This window comes from Lynx canadensis, chromosome B3, assembly GCF_007474595.2.
Source record: "Lynx canadensis isolate LIC74 chromosome B3, mLynCan4.pri.v2, whole genome shotgun sequence".
NCBI classification, from domain to species: domain Eukaryota; kingdom Metazoa; phylum Chordata; class Mammalia; order Carnivora; family Felidae; genus Lynx; species Lynx canadensis.
The window spans coordinates 39144498-39166153 of record NC_044308.2 but is presented as its reverse complement, the minus strand read 5'-3'; the positions used below and the strand labels follow the sequence as shown (position 1 = coordinate 39166153).

Below are 21656 nucleotides of genomic sequence, written 5' to 3'. Positions count from 1 at the left end.
AAGAAAATAAAATGAAAGCAGGGCCCCCGCGTAAGCACAGGCCAATGATGAAAGCGTACCATGAAATGAGAAATAATGATTAAATCAAGTCTCTATACCTGAGGCGCTGTCACCCTGCTTCCCCTCAAAGAGAGAGGCTTAACCACTGGTTTCAACAAAACTCAAATCACTGTGACCTTGAGAAGACTCATTTCAGTTCTGTGTAAGATGGAAAGCCCAACTGGAATGAGCTGAGGAGAAAAGAGGAGATGAGAAAGTACACATAACCTTTTGTAGGCATTTTTTTTTCCAACGTTTATTTATTTTTTGGGACAGAGCGAGACAGAGCATGAACGGGGGAGGGGCAGAGAGAGAGGGAGACACAGAATTGGAAACAGGCTCCAGGCTCTGAGCCATCAGCCCAGAGCCTGACGCGTGGCTCGAACTCACGGACCGCGAGATCGTGACCTGGCTGAAGTCGGACGCTTAACCGACTGCGCCACCCAGGCGCCCCTTGTAGGCATTTTGATGTGAAGGGAAGTTGGGAAGCAGAGTGATCATTGGCAGAAGACATGGAATCAGCAGATCTGTTTTTAAAAAGATGAATGAAATTAAGGGGGGTTATGCCAACGGCAATTGCCCAGAGGGAGACAAAATGAAGACGAAGGAGAAAAAGAGGATGAGTATAAAAAAAAGCAAAAGCCTTGAGAAAGTGTGAGAAGATTGAATGTAAAGACAAAGTCTGATTATAGAGGCAAGGGCTTACCTCACTGTAAAAACAAGCTTATGTGTTTAACAATACTTTTTCTGAATATTCAGGCTTTGGTGAAGTAGCGTCTTAACATTTTTAAAGTCGTGACCCCTCTGAGAATCTGAGTAGTGTTAAGGATCTTCTCTCCCCTAAAATACATTGACATATTCAGATAAAACTTCATGACTTTAGGAGGATCACAGAGCCATGCTAGTCCATACACATGTCTGGTTTTTGTTCTTTGCTCTTCAAATATAACATACATATAGAAAAGGCACAGCACCATGAATTTTCACAGAGTGAACGTACCATGTGTAAAAAAGATCTCCCAGGTGAAGAAATAGAACATTACCAGTAACAGGAAGCCCTCCGTCCTCCAATCTTCCCAAAAAAGAACCACTACCCCACTTTTAAGGCTAGATGAGTCTTGTCTGTTTCTGAACTTTATACAAACCAAACACAGAAGGATTCACACAGAATATATTCTTTTGGTCTAGCTTTTCTCATTCTACAGTATGTGTTTGAGATGCTCATACTCATATGCGTAGCAGTCGCTTGTTCGTTTTCATTTCTGTATAGTTTTTCATTTTGAGACTATAACACAGTTTTACTTATCCATTCTATTGTTAACAGACACTTGGCTTTGTTTCCAATGTTAGGCCATTATAAATAATTACAAAATCATGTATAAATTATTCTGTATGTCTTTGATGTGCAAGTGTATGCATTAAAAAATACTTATGAATAAAACTGCTAGAATACAGTCTGTGGTTTTATTCAACTTTGGTACATAATGCCAAAATGTGTCCCAAGTAAGACCTTATATTGGATGGCTTAGAAATAAAAACTTTTTTCCACCAGCACAAATATTCCTCCGAGCTAAAATATTAGTTTGGGGGCGCCTGGGTGGCTCAGTCGGTTGAGCGTCTCACTTTGGCTCAGGTCATGATCTCGCAGTTCGTGAGTTCAAGCCCCGCGTCGGGCTCTGTGCTGACAGCTCGGAGCCTGGAGCCTGCTTCGGATTCTGTGTCTCCTCCTCTCTCTGCCCCTTCCCCACTCATGCTCTGTCTCTCTCTGTCTGTCAAAAATGAATAAACGTTAAAAAAAATTTTTTTTAAATATTAGTTTGGTGTCATGTTTGCCTTAATTAAGTCATTGCTGAAGAAAACTATACAAAGACTGTAAAAACAGGAGTTAAGTGCTCTGGAATCAGTTTGACAAGTTCAAATCCAGGCTCTATCCAGTGTTAGATGATGAGATAAGCAAGTAAGTATGTGCTTCGGGTATTACAAAAAAGGGGAACCAAAAAATGCTTTAAATTTAATTCAAATAATTTTATTTGAATAATTTAACAATGCAGCATCATTTTAAAAAACACTTTGCTGATTTTGCTTATATTTTCCTTATTTTATGGTTTGGAATTTATTTTCTTGTGAATTACAGAAGTGGTACCATAATCACTTCAATGCTTGATGATGTAAATGTTTATAGATAAGAAATTATGACTCTGATTCTCTCATTCATTCATCTAGTAAATATTTATTGAATGTTTACTGAAAAGGACACGTGTCAGTTTTATTTTTGACTGTCCACCATCTGAACTCCCTTTCAATGCTTAAAGAAATCTGCCACTGTGTGTGTCTTGAAAGGAAGTTGGGCCCTAGAATCAACCATGTAAGCCAAAAAGGCCAGAGAGTTGCTTCCGTATTTAGGGACCAGGTACACAGATTGGTCAATTAGATGCTTTCATGCAGAATTTTAATCTAGGCCTATAGCTGCTAAGACAGTTTAAAATTCATTTTTAGGGCAGTAACACACAACACACAGTGGCAGTGTCCAAGCAATGGCATCCCGTGTCCTGCAGGGGAGTCAATGCGGTCTTAAACAGGAAAAGGATAATTCTATGGCATGACTATGATTATGGCCTAGCCTGGAGGGTGGTTGGTTGTTTTCCCATTTGTTCCCAGAGACTGGTTCTCCAGCCTTCCAGTCATTTCTGTAAACTAATTAATATCCTTTCAATAAATAACTTTTCTTCTGCTTCAGCTAACCAGAATTGATTTCTGGTGTCTACAACCAAGAATGGTAATGCTCCATGTGCCATGCCCTGTACTAGGCACTGGGAACACAAAACAAATGATATGGCCCTGCTTTACAGGAGTTGATAGAGAAGGCAAGTAAACAGGCAATTACAATAAATGGTAAGTCTATAACAGGAATAATCACAGAAAGCACAAGAAGGACACACCGTTTAGGCTTGAGGAGTCAGAAAAGTAAGGGATGTCATCTAAATCTTGAAATATGACCAGGGTAATAGAGGAGAGATGGAAGGTCATTACAAACAAAAGGAGCAACAAGTAAAAGGTATATAATCTCTCTGCTCATCACCTCCTTCCAACACAGTAGCAAAAGCATATTTGAAGGACAAAAATGACACAAGGCAGACCAAAGGGCTTGTGGAAGGGGATGAGAAAGTCATAACTTGTGACCTGGGTAACAACAGTCGTGTTATTGAGCTTGCTGTATGAAAATGAACCTCATGCCTAAAACACACCCACACCCACCACCACCACTACTGCTCCCACCACAAAGCTGGCCACAAGTACCTTCCTTTTCTCTATCATTCTCACCCACCTCAGTCACTTCTCAGAACAGTCAACTAGGGAGTGCTGGGGTTTTGGGGGGGTTTTGGGGGAGGGTTTGGTTGTTTGGTTGTTTCTCGGTGATGGGGGTGGTGTAGGAATCATGAATGAGTGGATAAAGGAATTGAAAACAGAAGTAAAGGTATTAATCAACAGATGAGAGTAGTGAAGCACAGGGCATTCTGCCAACTGCTTACACTAGTTTTGCTTAAAGGTAGGTACAATTCTGATGGAGGAAAAAACTGGTGTGTGTGTGTGTGTGTGTGTGTGTGCACTCTTCTAAAGTTATACAATTTCAGTGTTGACACAGGTCGCTTTTAGAAATTTACCTTTTAAAATTATATTAGGCTTATACTATTTATATATTATAGGCTTACATATTATTTTCACTGTTTACTTTTATAAAAACTATGATCTTCATCGGTTTTATAAGCTCTAGCATTTTCAGCCATCCATTGTATGGACATCTATGCTTGAACAGGAAAAAAATCACCATAAAATAAAATAACAAACCAACCAAACCACTCCAAGAAAAATTTGATAAAGCAAGCTGAAAGCAAGGATCCGTGACATGTCATTCTCAAAAGTGACATCAAAGTTTTAGAACAAAGTGATCTGAATATTCTAAAATCTATAATTCTCCTTTGAAGAAAGCAGTATTCACTACCATGTGAAGGATATGAAAAAATAAGCCATTTCAGTTTCATAAATTGAATGGTAAAAATACACTTCAGTCATATCAAACTCCACACCACCTTTACAAATTTATTTCTTTTAAAAAAATTTTTTGTTAAGTTATTATTATTTTTTAAGTAGGCTTCATGCCCAGCATGGAGCCCAATGCAGGGCTTAAACTCACAACCCTGAGATCATGGCCAGAGGTGAGATCAAGAATTGGACGCTTAATCGACTGAGCCACCCATGCAGGCGCCCCTCAAATTAATTTCTTTCTGCCAGAATGCCCCTGTTAAAATGGCCAGCCTCTGCATAGTATTTGAGACCTGCTCTTTGAAGCCTTCCCTAACCTTTTTCTCCAGAAGAGAGTTATTCTCTCCTCTTATGCTTCAAAAGCACCCTGTACATATCTCTATTATGATTATCACATGAATACTGTAACTGCTTCTTTGCAACTAGATTAGGAATTCTTTGAAAGTAGGCAATGTTACATCTCTATCTCTGTAAATATGTTTCAGCAGTCTCTAGCAGAGAACAGGCAGTCAGCAAATTCTTGTTGAAGAGAGACGGACATGATGTATTCATAATGATATTAATATAAGGTTATTTGCGTTCATGAAAAAGCATGACTCAAACTTCAAATTCTGTATGCGGAAGCTAAAAAATCAGCTCCCTTGGTTTTTATTTGAGAAAGGGAGAGATTTTTACAGCTTTCAAAATAATCACCTATGGATTGGGGATGAAATAGTTTTGTTATATTGACTACTATGTAAAGCCAATGAGTGAGTGGTCTCTTTTTTATTTCAAAAAAATGCCAATTTCATTTCACATTACTTAGTATTCCTTTCTAATCACCACCTTCACACTAACATACTTACCTTCTAAGAGTTATATTCCCTGCATCTCCTCCCCAACCATAAAAATGGGGCCTGATATGTTTTATGAAACCTTGGTTTCATCCACCATAGCTGACTCAACTAGACATAAACACTTGCCTCAGACTGGATTTTCTCCCAGAGGGTTAGAATAGGGTCACAGAACCATGAGTGAATGTATGACTTTATGAGTTGGAGGACTTGTTCAGCTATGCCCAGTAGTAAAAAGCAAAATGCAGATAGAGAAAAATGAACCGGGTAAGTAGAGAGAGGCAGAGAGATCATGCTGCCCCAGGGTGGTGAGAAAATGGCTACCTAAGTTACCGAGGAATTTCTGGCTCCCAGTTCCCCTCCCCTTCACGAAGCCTGTCTGTACTTTCATCTTCAAGGCACTGTGACATCCCCAGGATCCTTGCTATTAACATTAATTCCTCTTTTTTTTTTTCTTAAGTACAGTGGTTTGAATTTTATTTCTGTTACAAACAAAAGAAATTTGATTTTAAAAACCTCAAAAAAGAAGAGGTCAACTAGAAATATAAAAATGTCAGTTAATCATAGGAGGGAAGAAAAAGCCTTGTTAAAAAATGGCTGTTACATTGGTATCTTCAGGCATTCTTCAGCATAAGAAAATGAAAACTATTCACCAACCATAACAGGTTCTAACAGCAGCCTATACATCCAATTTTAGCACAGTTGTGAGTCAGTATGAATAAAATTCTATTTCAAAGTACAGGAAAAAAACAACAAAGATTAAGGGACAGGGAATATTTTAGAGACTATTAGACCAAAAATTTTTTTAAAGAAAAATAATACTGCTTACTACAATTTTGACCACAGAGTAGATGAGTTATATCTTCTCATAGCCAGTCTTATGTAATAAAGCCTAAATATCATTATGTAGTTTTCCCCATCCATCTAAACCTATTTCTCTGAAAAAACATACTACTTCAGAGTCCTCAACTAAAATACTTAGTGGTAGATGATAGTAACCTTTAAAAAAAAAAAAAAAAGGAATCACTTCACAACAGTACTGCCATTATGGCATTGGCTTTTTATTTTATTTATTTATTTATTTTTATTTATTTATTTTTGGCATTGGCTTTTTAAACAAGACTGTTATACTAGGTTTTTCATGTTTCTTTGATATTAGCTCATTAGTAAAAACTTTTCTTTGGCAAATCAGACTTTAAAAAAAACAACACACAACTAGTTTCTTCAGTAATAATTTTCAAATGGATAGTGGAGAACAATGAATATCAGTACCTTGTACTATTCTTAAGTTCAAAACATAACTTTTTAAAGAAAAACTGACTAGTTTCACATAATCAAAATTGAGCAAGACTGGGAAAATCTACAAATGTAACGGCAAGTTCGGAGATAAGAACAAACAAAACAAACAGTACTTCTATCAAATTCACCAAGATTATATAGGCAGTTGTGGCATTCAGAAAAAAAAATGAGAGACAAACTTAGGGTAAAAGGAAAAGTTCTGAAAAATTTAACAGTGATTGCCATAAAAAAGATTTAAAGCAAACAAGTCTCAAGTCTCAATTCTTTACAGTAATAGAAGGTGGCAGAGGTGTCAATAATTTTTAATGATTTTTATTGTTTCTAGAATTTTTGTTGAAATTATATTTGATTATGAGTACTTCATATTCCCTGAATTTATTTTAAACCAAATACCGAAGGGATACTGTGCAGGTTTGACCCCATAGTTGAGAAGTTTTCCAATTACCCTATTGTACCCCCTTGTTCAATCTTTGTCTACAACATGCTTCAGTTCATCTCCAAAATTAATAAAAAGCCCAATCTTACACACCTTAATCCTTAACAGGAAAGGCTGGTTAAATGCTACAGTACAGGCTATATGAATACTAAGAGTAAATAAAGGGCATTGCTAGAGTTTAAACAGTGTGATTAATAAGAAAAGTGTGCTAAACTTAAGTATCCATCTATAGAAGAATGGATAATAAAGATGTGTGTGTGTGTGTGTGTGTATAAATATTATGTAGTCATAAAAAAGGATGAGATTTTGCCATTTGTGACAACATGGATAAACCCAGAGGATATTTTGCTAAGTGATGTAAGTCAGACTGAGAAAAACAAATACCATATGATTTCACTCATAAGTGGAATCTAAGAAAACATAAATACATAAGTAAATAAATAAACAAAAAGCAGAATCAGACCTATAAATACAGAGAACAAACTTGTGTTTGCCAGAGGCATGAGAGTGGGGGATGGGCAAAATGTGTGAAGGGGAGAAGGAGATACAGGCTTCCAATTATGGAATGAATAAGTCACGGGAATAAAAGGCACAGCACAGTGAATAAAATCAATGCTATTGTAATAGTGTTGTTTGGTGACACATGTAGCTACACTTAAGGTGAGCAGAGCATAATATAGAAGTCAAATCACTGTTGTACACTCAAAACTAATGTAAAGTTGTGTGTTAAGTATACTCAAAATTTGTTTTTAAGTGTGGTGAAATTTAAATAATTAAGTAAAATTAAGAAATACTAATCCTCATTAATGCCGATTTCAAATTTGTAATAAAACACCAAATGTTGGAGCTACTATAAAGACTAATGGTCAACTTGCCATGACAGTCTCAAAAGCTAGTAATGTATCTTTCATTTAAAAACCCACAATTAGTTGCTTTGTTCATTCATTTGCTAATTCCAGGTTGGTGAGGGGACACAGATATATAAGTTAAACATCCTGGGGCTCCTGGGTGGCTCAGTGAGTTAAGTGTTCAACTTCGGCTCAGATCATGATCTCACAGCTTGGGAGTTTGAGCCCCGCATAGGGCTCTGTGCTGACAGCTCAGAGCCTGAAGCCTGCTTCGGATTCTGTGTCTCCCTCTCTCTCTGCCCCTCCCCTGCTTAAGTGTGCCTGCGCACACTCTCTCTCTCTCTGTCTCTCAAATATAAATAAACGTTAAAAAAAAATTTAAAAATATAGCAACAGGAGCTATAAAGAGTACCTACTGAATATTTACTGAGTGCCAGACACTGTTCTGAGTGCTTACTTGAATTAACAGATTTAAGTTTCACAATAATCTTAGGAAGAATTCACTATTCCCATTTTACCAGGGAAGAAATGGAGGTACAGAGAGATCACACAGTCAAAGAGCAAGGTCAGGTTTCAATCCCTGACATTCTGGGTTCAGAACCAACTACTTTATATTACCTCTCCAATACTACAATCATTCTCTCAAAAAACTCTTATGGAGGGACGCCTGGGCATCTCTCAAAAAACTCTTACGGAGGGACGCTTTTGAGGGCGCCTGAGTGGCTCAGTCAGTTAAGCGTCCGACTTCAGCTCAGGTCACAATCTCGCGGTCCGTGAGTTTGAGCCCCGCGTCGGGCTCTGGGCTGATGGCTCAGAGCCTGGAGCCTGCTTCCGATTCTGTGTCTCCTTCTCTCTCTGACCCTCCCCCGTTCATGTTCTGTCTCTCTCTGTCTCAAAAATAAATAAACTTAAAAAAAAAAACAAAAAACTCTTATGGAGTAACTTCCCTGTGCCAGGCACTGTTTCTAGGTGCCTGAGATATAACACAGTTAGTAATAGATTATTTCACAAGGGACTTGATAATCCAGTCAAGAGTATGGGTCTGAGAAGACATTCTGGAGGAAGGAATGCTTAGGCTGAGTCTTAAAAGATGCAAAAGAGTTAGATACGCAAAAGGAAAAGGGAAGGAGAAAATGAAGTCATTCCAAGCAGAAAGACTATGTAAGCCATGGTCAACAATTAGAAATAGCTGTACATTCAGGGAATCTTCAACAAGTAGTTCTGTATGGCTAGAGTGGAAAATGAAAAGCAGAAATTATAAAGGTTAAGATTAGAGAACCAGTCAGAGGCCAAACCATGGTCAGTCTTAATGACATGGTAAGGAGTGCAACTTTATCCAGCTGACAATGGGAGTCAATGATGAATCTTCAAACTGCATGTTAGACACACCCATCTGGCAATTCTGATAAGTTGAATCTCAGGGAGATGAAACTGAAGACAGGAAAACCAGTGCAAAAGTAAGGAAGTAGATCCTAATAAGGCAGAGGTTAAAACAGGAATGCTAGGGAAGGGACTGATTCAGAAATATATTTAGGAGATAAAGCCAATAGAATTCAGAAAATGAATGGATGGGAATGAGAGAGAAAGAGGGGGAGGAATCCTGAATGACTCCTAAGTTCCTTGGATGATGAAGTCAACAGCAGATTGTGATGTCTTTGGAAGACAACAGATCAAAGCAAAATTTTAGGCAGGTAAATTCAGTTTGGACAAGTGGAGTTTGAGGTGAAGATAAGTAAGGAGTTAGATAAGATATCTGATGCTTTGGAAAGATGCTAATGCTGGGAAAACAGCTTGGCAAGTAATTGGTAGATATATGGTAACTGAATCCACAGAGGTAACTGTGACCTACCAAGGAAAATGTGAAGGCTGAGAAGCGCAATGAGCCAACCCCAAGAACACCGCTTCTTATGGGATAAGCAAGATAAGCAGAAGAGGGCAGCATGGTGGAAGTCAAGGGGTGGAGTTTCATGAGAAAAGGGCCCAAAGTATTATTGTTTACTTCAGCAAGAGCAAGTTTAATAACATGAAGAAGTAGAAGTAGAAATTAATACTTCAGAATAATATGAAGAAGTAGAAAGTAGATTGCAGTGGATAAACAAAAAATGGGAGAAAAAGAGGTAATTTCAGCCAACGCAGAGTACTCTGTCAATTTCCTCATCTATAAAATTGAGATAATGGGTTATTTGGATTCCTAAATCACTTACTGCATGGAGCGTCACATATAATAAGCACTACAGGTTTATTATTATTATTTTTTGCACTTGCTCACTACACTTAGCCACCGTGAGCGCCTTTCTATTCTCATCCCAAACTCCTTTGTACTGCAAGGCTTTGCACCTGATGCTTTCCCACAAGGATCCCTCTTTCCTCAGCTCGTCACATAACTGACTCTCTCATCTGTCAATATCATCTCCTGAGAAAGGACTTCCGGAGGAAGTACCCTCTTTTGGTCATTCTCTCCTCTCATCCTGGTTGACTTCCTTCATAACTCTTAGCCTTCTTTCCACCTCTCTTGTTTAATTGGAGGTAATACAGCAAAGTGATGGAGAATGCAGGCTCCGTGGTCAGCCTGGCTGCACTCACATTCTGGCTCCGCCACCAACTAGCCATGTGACATTGGACAAACTGCTTCATCTCTCGGTGTCTTCCTCATCTTTAAAAGAGGCAAAATAATAAAGTACTTACCTCATAGACTTCTTGAGGGAATTAAATGAGTTAATCCGCATAAAATTACTGTAAGAATACAGGTACATTCTGAGCACTCAATTATATAATTGTTTGCTTGCAATCATCTCCAAAGCTTCACTTCACTTAATGGCACATCTCAACATGTGCTATTAAAAATATTTGAAGCTATAAAAACTCTCAGTCCAAATCATAAAGATGTCAACTAATAACCAAATGAAGGAGTACTGTTCTGACTAAACCTCAAGAAATATTACTTTCAGAGATTTTTTTTTTTTGGCCCCAAAAGTAGTGGGGGAGGGAAGCCATACAAAACTAAGGGTCTATAATTAAGCAAGGGAAGTTTTGTTGACTTTTTAAATTTTGATAAATTTTTTAAAATGTTTATTTTCGAGGGGCACCTGGGTGGCTCAGTCGGTTAAGCGTCTGACTTCAGCTCAGGTCACAATCTCACGGTCCGTGAGTTCGAGCCCCGCTTCGGGCTCTGGGCTGATGGCTCAGAGCCTGGAGCCTGCTTCTGATTCTGTGTCTCCCTCTCTCTCTCTGCCCCTCCCCTGTTCATGCTCTGTCTCTCTCTGTCTCAAAAATAAATAAACGTTAGCGGCGCCTGGGTGGCGCAGTCGGTTAAGCGTCCGACTTCAGCCAGGTCACGATCTCGCGGTCCGTGAGTTCGAGCCCCGTGTCAGGCTCTGGGCTGATGGCTCAGAGCCTGGAGCCTGTTTCCGATTCTGTGTCTCCCTCTCTCTCTGCCCCTCCCCCGTTCATGCTCTGTCTCTCTCTGTCCCAAAAATAAATAAACGTTGGGAAAAAAATAAATAAATAAATAAATAAACGTTAAAAAAAATTAAAAAAAAAATGTTTATTTTCGAGTGAGAACACGAGTGGGGGAGGGGCAGGGAGAGAGGGGGACAGAGGATCCAAAGTGGGCTCTTCTCTGACAGCAGAGCCCTATGTGGGACTTGAATTCACAAACTGTAAGATAGGAGTGCCTGGGTGGCTCAGTCAGTTAAGCACAAACTATGAGATCATGACCTGAACCGAAGTGGGACATTTAACTGACTGAGCCACCCAGATGCCCCTGAGCTTTGGTAAATTTTTGATAAGATGTAATTACTGTATAATTTAGACTAATTTATAAAAAGTAAAATTAAAATATGGAAGATGGGGGAAAAAAGGTTCTGCAAAGTTCTGACCTCAGTAACTGAAAAACAGTGTTTTCACTAGAAACTCTAAGAGTAGAGACAAAAGAACTGTACATAAAACTGCTCTACTTGGGGGGGGGGGACACCTCTCTTCTCCCTCTCTCTCTCTGCCCTCCCATACTCAGACACACACATGCTCTCTCCCTCTCTCAAAATAAATAAAAACTCTAAAAAATCTGCTCTAGTTGGTACAGTTGTTTCTGTTGTACATGTATGACAGGACTGACCAAATAAGTAAATAGATGGCAAACGGTGAGAGTCCGGTTTCTTACTTTTGGAGAGAGAGGTTATAGCTAAGCAAGAGTGTACAGGTAGGATGAACCAGAAGGCACTGAAGTAGAGTCAAAGGTAACAGTATAAACTCATGTTTAGCTTCAGATAGATTAAAAAAAAAAAAAAGAGTTGTATGTTTGTATATGTGCATTAATATGCATACATATACTTCCTAGGTCTGTGCACTGAGAAAGCCTAAAAGCGATGATATCCCTGCAGCAATGAGCACACCCAGAAACCAGATCTTGGTTTCTAATATCATTCTCTAATAGAAGTAACCAGGGATCCTTGGAGAAATAGTTGACTGGGGGACTGAGGCAGGGAATACACAAGATGAGTTTGGGGCATATTGTTTCTAGTGCCAGAAAGTAAAGAAGTGCTAATAATAATAATAATAATAATAATAATAATAATACCAATATGTCTTACTGGTCACAGGAACTAACCTGAAAGAGGCAGAACAACTTAAGCAATAACATAAAATGGTAGAGGATCATAACCCAAAGTTATAAAATGAATATCCAGCACTACATATGGATTGAATAAAAAATAATGGGGGAAAAGAGAAAAACCTCCCTTACAAAGAATTCCAAATAATTTTGCAGATATTTCCCCTTCAAGGAGTTGGAACTCAATTCTCCACATACTGAGTATGGTTTCCACAAATGACTTGTTTCCAAAAAGTAGAGTATGGGAAAAGTTTACAGTAGAGACACTTGGCAACACTGCCTCAACCAGGTAATTGAGGCTAAAAATATCAGCGCAGGGGCACCAGGGTGGCTCAGGCGGTTGAGCATCCAAGACTCCTGATACAGGCTTAGGTCCTGACTTCTAGGTTGTGAGAATGAGCCCTGGCATCAAGCGGAGCCTGCTTGGGATTCTCTCTCTCTCTCTCTCTCTGCACCCTCCCCCCAACTCGTGTGAGCACGTTCTGTATTTCAAAATAAATAAACATTTTTTAAAAATAAAAAAATTAAAATAACACTGCTAAGTCATAGGGACAGTATGTACCCTTCAGATGATGTAATTAGGATGGCATTTTTACCTCTGTGGTCGTCCTCCCCCAAACCTATACCTCAGGCTAACACTGAGAAAAATATCAGACAAACCCAAACTGGGGTACTCTCTACAAAATATCTGACCCAAACTCCTCAAACCTGTCAAGGTCATCAAAAACATGGAAAATTTGAGAAGCTGTTACAGCCCACAGGAGCCAAAGGAAATGGAACAAATAAATGTACTGTGGTATTCTGGAACCCAGAAAAAACATTAGGTAAAAACTAATGAATTGGAGTAACATATGGACTTCAGTTAATAGTAATGTCCCAATGTTGGTTGCTTGGTTGTAACAAATGTAACACAGAAATGTCAGATATTAACAACAGGGGAAACTGGGTGCAGGGTACATGGTAACTCCCTGAAACTTTTCTGTAAATATAAAACTACTCTAAAATTAAGTTTATTTAAAATAACAGTAATAATAGGGAAGCTATTCTCTTAACCAGACTGATTTTAGTCCTGTAAGTCATGTATAGTAGGTTGGACAGCAAGAGAAATAAAGTTAATACTGTGCAAAACAATCTCAATATTGATGAATAGTTTCTAATATTGGACATGTAACTACAGTCATTTAATTTGTGTACATTTTTAGTTGGTATGCACTTTAGGAGCAGAAAACTCTCCTCTAAGCAGGACTCATATTTTGGATTAAAGAAAAATTGTCATACTAATATTAGTAAAGATTCCACCTGGTTTTTGAGGTCCTAAAAGTTTAAATAGTTTTAGGCAAAATATATTCACAGTACATTACTGAAACATTTCCCATACTTTCAGAAGGAGAAAAATGTAGCTACATACTGTAAGAAAATACATTGGAAAATTCACTAATAATATACTACAGTATAAAATTTACAAAAACCTGGGTCCTTAATGGTCACTGTTCAAAAAATCTAGAAACTTCAAAAAACAAATAAAAACAAACTTTACCAACAAACAAACTTCACTAACATTTGTAACTATCTTAAATATATTTAAAAACAAACAAACCAAAAAACCTCCTACAAATCATTAAAAAAAAGGAAAAAAATACAACCCAATAGCAAATGTGTAAAGGACAGGTATAGGCAAATCACTTAAGAGGTAACTAAAAATGCTCATGCATAAGAAAGATGAAAGAAAATAAAAACAGAAAATGAAATGCGATTTCACATGAATTAGATGGGAAAAAATCAAAAGTCTGACCACATTAAATGTTGGTAAGGAACAGAATGAAGGAACAGAAATTATTCGTCAATATCCCATAAATATCCTATACAGGGAAAGAGGCTTCTATCCTAAGACCCAGCAATTTGACAATTAGGTATATGACGTGGAGAAACTGGTATGTGCTTCAGAAGATAGAAGGATGTTCATGAGGCACTGTTATAATGCATAAAAAAATAAAAAACAATCTAAATATTAAATTAGATTTAGCAAATGAAAAATTGCAGTATATTTATTTAACGGAACACTACACCAGTCAACATAAGTGAGCTAGACCTAGAGGGCTGACAAGGATGGGGGTGGGAGGTAAAAATTAAAAAAGCAAGTTTCAAAATATGTATACCACAATAAAATCACATTAACAGCTGCTTAAGTTATATTAAAAAAAATAATAATAAGCGCCAGGCAAAGTTTTAAGCACCTTATATAAACAGACTCACTTGCTTTCTAAAACAACCTTGTGAGATAGGTAGATCCATTATCCCTATTTGATAGATGAGGACATTGGAGGCATGCAAAGATTTTAAAATTTGCCTAAGGTCACAAAACTATTAAATAGCAGTCAGATTTAAATCAAGGGAGTATGGCTCCAATGCCCACAGCTCTTCAAAAGCACTGAAAACAATGCCAGGTACTGTTCACATATGGAGTTTATGAAAAGGTAAAATGGAAGGATACACATCAAATTTATTATAACAATTGCCTCTGGGAGGGATTATGAAGAGAGAGGCAGGAAGGATGAAACTGGGGAGAACAAAAGGACTTTAACTTGATCAGCAGTGTTCGAGTACAGTATAAAGTTCTACCTGCTCTGTTAGTATTCAGTGTGATAACTGTGATACACATAAATCTTTTATATTAAAATTATACCTGGGGGCGCCTGGTTGGCTCAGTGGTTTAAGTGTCCAACTCGATTTCAGTTCAGATCATGATCTCATGGTTCATGAGTTTGAGCTCCAAGTTGGGCTCTGCACTGTCAGTGAGGCTCCTGCTTGGGATTCTCTCTCTCCCTTTCTGCCCCTCCCCTGCTTACTCACATTCTCAATCTCTCTCTCTCAAAATAAATAAACTTAAATATATATATATATATACACACACACACACCCACATAAATATACTTATATATATATTTATGTATATATAATTAAATATACTTATATATATATACTTATATATATATTTATGTATATATACTCATATACATGAGTATATATATATGTATATATATTTATACTCATATATATATAAACTTAAATATACACATACATATATAGGTCTATACCTATATCTATATATCTGAAGCAAAAATGAAAAAATGTTAGCACTTTTTATGGTGAGTATATGTGTGCTTACCACTCTTTTGGGTAATTTTCTACATTTTTAAAGCTTTTCAAAAATAATTATGTCTCATCTACAAAATATTACAGAAAAATAAAAAGAAATTTAAGAAATTTCCAATCTCCCTATTTCAGCTTTTATTTGGAAAGGAAAACAGCTAAACTGTGAGTTAATGTATGTATGTATATGGAAAATCCATTTTTATAAGGATCCAAAGAGATACTAAAAGCATACCAGAAACAGTTTATCTTACTATACATTTTGACGACTGACTATTCTCAGTGAAAATAAAGTATAACACCAGTAGGAAAACTCCCCTGATATCTCTCCACCTTTTTTATTTTTTTTTTATGTTTATTTTATTTTTTTGAGAGAGATAGAACATGAGCAGGGGAGGGACACAGAGAGAGGAAGACACAGAATCTGAAGCAGGCTCCAGGCTCTGAGCTGTCACCACAGAGCCCGATGCGGGGCTTGAACCCACAAACTGTGAGATCATGACCTGATCTGAAGTTGGCCACTTACCTGACTGAGCCACCCAGGCGCCCTCCCCCCCCACCTTTTCCCTTGATAGTTTGTCTCTTCTCTCTGTTGGTCTTTACTTGTTTATGCTTTTTAGAAGAAGGAAGCAAGGAGGTACTGAGAAATTGCCATACACTTTAAAATTAACAGTAATAGCCACAGATGAACATACATGTGGCCCTTCTGAATGTAAAATTCCCCAGCACACAATCAAATAATGCTCCAAAAATGTATTCCTAAATTGGTTGTTTGGAACTCAAAATATATTTTCCCATAAAGAAAGTTAAAAGAGGGTATGACCACCAGGAAAAAGATACTGGGAAAGCAGAGTACATACACAGTATGCACTGGCGGCCCAAGAAGAAAAGAAGGGGTTCTCAACTAGAGTTTGAGGACAGAAATCATGCTTCATTCACCTGTGTATCCTCGGTGACTAGCAAAATACCTGGCACCTCATAAACATTCAAAACCCGCTGCCTACTGACTGATGAGGTACAGAGGAAACCATGGAGTCAAGCAGTCCATCAATAGGTGGCACTGTCAATATAAAGTAGTTTGGGTGTAAGATCCACACAGAAAAGAGGTTGGACAGTAACAGTGTGCATTAATATAAGCATCTACATCTGTAAAACCACTACCAAGTTGGTGCTGGTAACCATGTGCCTTCACCTAAATTATTAGCTCCTTCCATTACTGTGTAAGCACCATGTTTTGAGTTATCTTTCTAAAAATGAATCATAAGATAGTCTATTGGAGCAGTGGCTTTGTGGGATTTTTAGGATTTTCTCCTATGACCCTTGAAAATATTTCGGGGCGCCTGGGTGGCTCAGTCGGTTGGGCGTCTGACTTCGGCCCAGGTCATGATCTCGCGGTCCATGAGTTCGAGCCCCGCGTCCGGCTCTGTGCTGACAGCTCAGAGCCTGGACCCTGTTTCAGATTCTGTGTCTCCCTCTCTCTCTGACCTTCCCCCATTCATGCTCTGTCTCTCTCTGTCTCAAAAATGAATAAACGTTAAAAAAAATTAAAAAAAAATATTTTAATGTCACTTTTGTGATTATCAGAGTAATACTATTCAGAAGACAGAAAAAAGTATAAACACTAAAATAAAAATCATCTACAATCCCATCATCCAGACATCTTTTAATATTTTATTAAAATATTTATTTCCTGCCAATGATTTTGCCATTTGTATGTGATATGTTATAAATAATAACAAAGCATATTCTTTATGTTCTGATTTTTTTTCTCAACATTATATTGTACTTTCTCATGCCAGTAAATATTTCCAAAAACGTGACTTTTAATAACTGCATGGATTATCGTTAGTTTCACTATTCCTCTATGATATGGTATTTTGACTACTGTAAATTTGTCACCATTATAGTAATAAACTATGTAAATTAATCCTGTTTAGTGTAAAGTTCTACACCACTGTTTTAGAATTCAAAGTGATAACTATGATGTACGGTAATAAAATGTGGAGTGCTTCACTTCCCCCAAGTCACAAGTTCTACTGAGCAATGATCAATAATCTAGGGTATTAAACAAGTAAGAAGTTTTTATCAACTTTTCTTAAGTCATTTCATCTTTCACATCTAGTAAGCAAGAGGAAAGTCCCAAGATAAGTCTCTGACATCAGAGAGGATGAAAATAATAAGTCGATTTTCTTGCTACAGCCCCTGTTGTTTTCCACTTGGAATAATGAGCCATCAACTTAAATAGGAATAATATAAGATTTGTAATATACATCTCTATCTGTATCAGTTCTTAAATCCAGGTTTCCATAGTAAGTGGATGGCTTAGAAAAAATCTGCAAACAAAAAGATAGTGTAAATAATATCACTCAATAACAAAGAAAAGTTTTCTTTTACAATTTGCCATGATTTTTATTATTTTTGAACAAGTTAATAAATGTCATATACTCTATTCCCTCTTATAGCTTCCCAATTATTCCAAATATTATTCAAGTTACCATAAATAGGCCAACAGTTCCAGGAGCTTAAGAATCAATAACTATTTAAGCCAGTGGTAATTCATGTGGAAAAGTTCAGAACAAATCAGCATCAGCTTCCTGGCTCTCTTGCACAAACAAAAAATTTATATCGCTTCACCAATTTTCAAAAGTGCAAATTTGTGTACATAGATTTAAAACTCAGGCCAAAATTTACTCATATTTAGTTCAATTGGGCTGGTGTCAAGATCAATTAATTTTCCTAAAAAGTACATTCTTTAAAAATTCCACAATGAAGTAAGTCTATGTTTATTCATTCAGAAAAAGAAAATTATGTAACATATAGTATATATAATGAGGAGGAGGAGGAGGATATATGCTATTGTGGACTCCTATTAAGAGGTGCAATTCAAAGGGAAATTGTGAAAATGAAGTAACCGTTGCCCAAAATGTCTAATTCTGGCCAAAACAAAACAAAGTTCCCATAAAAGAAGCCACATACAATCTTTTGTTTCATTATAAGTTCAACCAGGGTTCAAATAGCTTAGAAATTCTGTATACTTAAGTTTTCAAAAGCTGAATCCCAGAACTATCTGCTTTAAACATAAACTGAATAACTTGCCCAAGAGTCCTCACTTATTACCTAACCTTGGGTCCCCCAGAGACTACTTTTTACAATAATCTCAAGTGTACTACAATAGATTAGTGTAACCTGGGCTACGCTGTTTACAGGTGTCTCTGCCTCCTTCCCCCAAGACGAGAAGAGGTAGACTAGAGCAAGCATAAAATAGTGACTATATACAACAAACAACAGCTTACAATCTTGTAAAATTGTTTCTTTTACACTTGGGCTATTATTTTCATTAACGTATAATGCATTTTAAAGAATAACATATTCAGGGAGCAATACAATTTCTGTCCTCACGAGTCTCTAGCTGGCTGACACGCGTTTTCTCCTCAAATAAATACATGCCTGTTGACTGATGCCTGTCCTGCTGTTGCAAACAACAAATAACTGTCCTGTAAGACAAAAACCCTTCTCTAAGGCTCCAGGCGTAACCATACGTTTGAATTAAAAGCACCCTGGAACAATAACAAAAATCTTCCAGCACATCTGTCATTTAAAAGCACGATAATGAAAAGCTGTCGCTGCGACCCAGTTTTAGGTCACAAGCTCCCCCCCCCCCCCCGAAAGCGATAAACTTCAAAGGGAATGGTGGCGACCAGGAACGTTTACCCCCTCCCCCCCCAAAAAAAAAGACGAAAAAAAAAAAAAAAAAGCAAGTGACCAACTTGAACGCTAGCCCGGCCCACGCTGGCCGGGGTTACCTAAGCAGACCCCTACGAGAAAATCGGGCCTCTGGGGGCCCGCCAGGCTCCCGCTGCTGCCCGTTTAAAATATCGAGCAGGTGGGATTCCGGAAGGCCACCTCCGTCTTACGTAACGGGCTTGTCAAAAATCCGAGCTCCAGGACCTCCCCTCTCAACGCCCCCGCCCCCACCCCACCCCCACCTCCCAACAACCGGAGCCCCAAGCCAGCCCGGAATAGAAAATCTGGAATGAAAACATCAGAGCCCCCCATGCGTCCGACACAGAGGTGCGGGCGCTACTCTCAGCACCGCCGTGCCATCCCAGAGCGGACCTAGCCCGCGGAGGACGGCCCGGCTCTGAAACGCCCCCGGGCGGAGGTCGCGGCCATCCGTGCCACCTCTCCGAGCCCGGGCGACCCCGCTCTCGAGACCACCGCTGTCACCGCTCCGGGCCGTGACAGCTCCACATGCAGCTGCTGTCCGCGCCGCTACCCCCGCACTCACCTCACCGCTGGCTCCAGCGCGAGCAACGGGTCGAGCTTGGAGAGTGGTGCACTGTCCCCTCCCGACGGCGGCGGGACACGAGGGGCTGGATGCCGCGGCGCTCTGAACCCGCTTAGCTCATCCCCAGCCCGGCGCTCCGCCCTGCGCGGCACCCCCGCCCGCCCAGGCCTGCCGTCTCAGTCAGACGGGACTCCCCCTCCCCTCGCAGCCGCTGCTGCCTCCGCCTCCTTCTCTGGCTCCAGCCGCCGCGGCCGCCGCCGCTGCGACCGGTGCCATCTTGGCAGTGACGGAGGGGCAGGGGCGGGGATCGCGGGCCACAAGGGCCAATCGGGAGCCAGGCCCAGCCCGAGGGGGCGGACCAGCGCCGGCTTGATGGTCGTGGGGTCCTAGCGCCTGCTTCTCAATGGGCGGAGAAGGTGGGCGGGGCTGAGCCGCGCTCACCCGTGACGCAAGCAGTAGTTGGGGAAATGCGCGCTAGTTCCCCCTGCGGTCGGGAGATCCCGAGCCCGAGGCGGGCGTGGGTGAGACACACCTTCCCTTCCCCTTTCACTACCCGGAGCGTCGGGGATCTGTCTTGGGCTAACCGACCTGTTTCCTCCTTCCTCCCCAGCGGCCCCTGGAGTCCTGACATTGCCTAGCCAGAGCTAGGCACGATTGTCTGAGCGGCTGCCCCTACAACAAGGGCTCTCAGATTCCCCCAGGAAAATCCCCGAGGGTTTAGCAACCACCTAGTAGGTTTCGGTCCCAAGATACTGAAGGTCAGGTAAAATGGGGAATTCTAGGGGGTTCTCTGAAAAGTACGTTGATAAAACATCTATTGTTGACTGAAGGGGTGTCGATTACATTGGATTAATGGGATATGGCCTACTTAAACCTGGCTATGGCTCCACCATTAGTGGGTGTTGGCAAATTGCCTCTAAGAAATGAGAGTAATGAAGTTTGATTACCGCCACAGGGTTGCTCTGAGGGTTAAATGGTATAATACATGTCAGGCCTAGCGTAGTGCCTGAAAGTAAGTACTCAATGAGTATTCCATGGTCAAATGAAGGCAGAAGTAGGACCCTAAAAATCCCTTTGGTTTCAAATCAACTTTCTAAATTATGCAGATTAGGCATTAATTCCTTTTACTAACCAAGTTTACCGCTGTATTTCCTATCTCCATTTCTTCCATTGTATTCATTCATTCAGTCAACAAACATTCATTGAAATGCAAACAAATGCTGAGCGACAAAGCTTTGAGGGAAACAGAAAAAGGCCCGCTTTCATGGAACTGACAGACTAGTGGGGAAAGGAGGGACAATAAATAATTCACACTTTTGGGGGAAAACATGTATAAAGGTTATGAACAGAAATCTGGGAGAGCAAATAGTAGGATAGATTAAAAAACAACATCAACAGAATGGTCAGGAAAGGCTCATCTGAGGGATGAGGAGTCAGTAATGTGAGAAATGTCCTGGAAAACTGTTTGAGACAGAGGGAATGGATGTACAAAGGATCTGTGGTAATAAGGTATTAGAAATGAGTGGTGTCTTTGGTGGTGGGGAATCCAAAGTATAGAGAGGAGCCTGGAATGAGCCTGGAGAGGTGATTGAGGGCCCATTCCCCCAGTTCCTAGGAAAATACAGAAATGATATCAGATTTTATTGTAATTGCAACTGAAAACCATTAGAGCAAGGAAATCAGAAACAGTGATGTTTATGGTATGACGTCCATGTCTATATTTTAGGCATGTCTATATTTCAGGTGACATATGGCCAAAGAACTGGGTTTCAAGTAAAACAAAACAAAAAGAACCTGAGGTTGAACCTGTTCAACACTAAGTTGGACAAATTATATGTTCTGATCTTCAGTTTCCTTATTAAAAATGTGTGAGCATCACACAAGACTCTCTACAGAAAAGTACTACTTTCACTGAAAATTGTTAAATAACGTAAGTTGTTTCTAAGTGTTTTGTATGTCACGTTAATGTCACTTAAAGTTGCCTAATCAGTGCTATTTGAGAAGTGCATTTAGTGGTGTTTGTTTTTATTGCAAGTAATAATCCATAGCAGTCATTCTTAACTGTTTTTGTACAGTGTGCTACTAAGGAAAAGAATATGTACTGTTAAAAGTG

The 21656-nt window shown here is 39.3% G+C and overlaps 1 protein-coding gene across 7 annotated transcripts in view; it reads right to left on the bottom strand.

The window, feature by feature from the left end:
* The window catches only part of DENND4A (DENN domain containing 4A), a 130922-nt gene extending 111154 nt beyond the window's left edge, over positions 1 to 19768 (bottom strand). For 3 of the 7 annotated variants that reach the window (XM_030317893.1, XM_030317897.1, XM_030317894.1), the window contains exon 1: positions 19544 to 19768. The gene's annotated coding sequence lies outside the window, so the exon portion shown is untranslated. The remainder of the gene's footprint in view (positions 1 to 19543) is intronic. The other 4 variants (XM_030317891.1, XM_030317892.1, XM_030317896.1 and 1 more) reach the window with 2 other exon arrangements.
* Between the last annotated feature and the right edge of the window lie 1888 nt (positions 19769 to 21656).